This window comes from Oratosquilla oratoria, chromosome 25 (assembly GCF_046742065.1).
Source record: "Oratosquilla oratoria isolate Oo_2021 chromosome 25, ASM4674206v1, whole genome shotgun sequence".
NCBI lineage: Eukaryota > Metazoa > Arthropoda > Malacostraca > Stomatopoda > Squillidae > Oratosquilla > Oratosquilla oratoria.
The window spans coordinates 1,405,871-1,409,051 of NC_134801.1; positions in this window are offsets into that span (position 1 = coordinate 1,405,871).

Below are 3,181 nucleotides of genomic sequence, written 5' to 3' on the forward strand. Positions count from 1 at the left end.
ACAGTTAATCCCATTTTAAATCAACCAGACTTAAAGCCAGTGACAGGAAATAAAGAATCTCTAGAATTAGATAGGAAAGATAACTGTTATATTTTAGATAACGAGGCCGAGCGATGTAGACCAATAGAAAATAAAATCTTATATTGTGAACCCAACTCAGAAATCCCAGAAATTCAACTACAAATGAAGCTTTGCTAGTTGTGGGAGGTGGTGAATAAAGTCGACGTTGTTACACTCCAGAGCAATTAACAGGGTAGAAGTGCAGTTGAAATCAGATTAAAAATTTTGAAATTGGACTCAGGGATTTATAAGTCAAATAAGACCATGGTAGAAATATCAGTGATTAGTACTTTGAATAAAGACATAGTCTTAAGAAAAGGTACACAAATAGGATGTTATCAGGTTTGTACAAAACCCATTAATATTTTAAATGAGGGTACTGAGGAGGTGGAATTACCAATTTCATCAATCTGTTCAGTTCAGGAAGAAACAGAGGTGGGAAAGAAATACAAGAATTAACTAGAACCTACTAGTTGTCCTGAGTTGTATGAAAGCTTAGTTGCTTTGCTCTTGAAGCACAATAAAGCAATTGCTTTACCTTAGGCAAAACAACTGTTTTAAAACATCAGATCAAATTAAAACCAGAGACTCAACCTATCTATATACCTGCCTACAGAGTACCACATTCTAAACTAGCCATTATAGATAAAATGATCAATGAAATGTTATCGCAGGAAATTATTGAACATAGTAGAAGTGAGTGGAACTTCCCCTTGATTCTAGTGCCAAAATCAGATGGTACCATGCGTCCAGTTATTGATTATAGGGAATTGAATAAACAGACCATACGCGACTGATTACCATTACCGGTAATAGGGGACATTCTTAGAATTTTGAGAACTGAGAATATTTATTTTACCAATATAGATATCAAGCCTGCTTTTTGGTAAATAGAGTTGCATGAAGACTCACGAGAATTCACAGCATCTTCTACTCCAACGGGACACTATGAGATCAAACTAATGCTATTTGGGTTATGTAATAGTCCATTAACTTACATGAGATTAATGAATACAGTCCTAGATGGATTGTTAAGAAACACTGCAAGTGTATTTTTAGATGACATTTTGATAGTTTCCCAAACAGCGGTTGAGCACTTTAAGAAATTAGATTTCATATTCTCAGGACTAGTTGAAGCAGGATTGAAAATGAAACTTGAAAAATTTAAGTTTTTGCAGGACAGTGTTATTTATTTGGGACATGAGATAAACAGGTATGGACTTAGTACATTGATTTCAAAGGTTGAAGCAATGAATCATTTTCCAGTTCCAAGTAATGTAGAAAAAATTCGAAGTTTCTTGGGATTGACAAGATATTATAGGAAAATTATCCAAGGATATGCAGACATAGCTAATCCATTAAGTTGTTTGTTGAGGAAAGCCTCAAATTTCATGTGGGAACCTGCACAACAGCAAGCTTTTGACAGGTTGAGAGATAAGCTTACAAATTCTTCAGTTTTAATATTTCCAGACTATGAACATTCTACGTACTGATGCGTCTGACATAGAGTTAGGAGTCATACTGATGCAAGAGAGAAATGGAACTTTGAAACCAATAGCTTACACATCTAGATCTTGTAATAGTGTAGAAACTACTCTATAACAGAAAGAGAAACTTTAGCAGTGACATAATTATTATAAAGTTTTAGAGATATGATACTGGGATATCCAATCAGAGTGTGGTCTGATCATAGAGCTATTCAGAATTCATTTAAACATAAGAACCTTAGGGGTAGACTAGCCAGGTGGTTTGCTGTAATTCAATGTTATGAGGTTTGGTTTGAATATATTCCGGATAGAAAGAATGTTGCAGCAGATGCGCTATCTATAAATATTTGCCAACCAACAACAGGGTTAATAAATTTTGTCTGTAGTATAGATGAGCTAGTACCCTTAGATGAGGAAATAAAAATAATGGAACAGAGTGATCATAAGACATGCGACTCATTAGCCCAGTATTTGATAAACCCAAAATGAAATCCTCCAAAAAAGGGTACAAGATAGAGGAATTTCTTTTGACTAATGTATTTTGTATAGAAAAACAGTTGTAATTGGGAAAGATGTTTATAGAGGCCCAGTGAATCAGTTGGTGATACCACAAACTCTTGTACACGAGGTATTGGAATTATTTCATGATAGTGATTGTAGTTCACATCCAGGAAAGGATAAAACTTATAGACAAGTACAACTTAAATACTTTTGGCCAGGGATGAAGAAAGATATATATGATTATATGGATTTTTTTTAAATGTGCTAAGGTGAAAGAAAATACACCAAAACCTGCTCCTATGTTATCACATCCCATCCGACAGAAACCTTGGGAAAGAGTTCACACAGACACATTGGAGTTACCTATGTCTGCCATTGATTATCTTTCAAGATTTTGTATTTTACTACCCATTCCAAATAAGAGAGCTGAAACTATTGCTTCAATAAATTATGCTTAGATAATATGTAATTTCACTACACCTAATATCTTAGTTTGAAATAATGGAAGTGAATTTAATAACAAAATGTTGGAAGAATTATATAGATTATTTAAGATCCAAAAGATCAACATTTTAGTGAACCATCCTCAGAGCAATGGAGTTGTAGAGAGGTTAAATAAGAAAATTATTGAATGTGCTATAGGTATGATAAGTTCTCATAGTATTACTGGGGATATTTGGATCCATTGTGTTAAATGTAATCTGTAAAACCAAATTAACAAAGCAACAGTTGAGACACCATATCTTATCATTTTTGTGAGGACAAAATTGTTCCATATGAAATCTTGATTGCAGAGCAGAAACCTGTGTATAATATAGATTTACATCTCAAATAGGATACATACATTTCAAACTATACATTAAAGGGTAAGAGAACATATGCAGTAGTATACACAAGAGGTGAAAAAGCAACAACACAAAATAGCACATAAAATAGAATAAAAAATAGGAGATTTAGTATAGTCAAATTACGTACATCTCATAATAAACTTTCACATACTCAGGTCCATAGAGGGTAATTGATTTTGCAGGTGGAAATATATACAATATCTTGCACTTATAAGCTAGGAGAGTATCAATTAATCACTTAGGTGATATAAAGAAGGTTGTATAGCGGTGGCCAAAAAAACACTG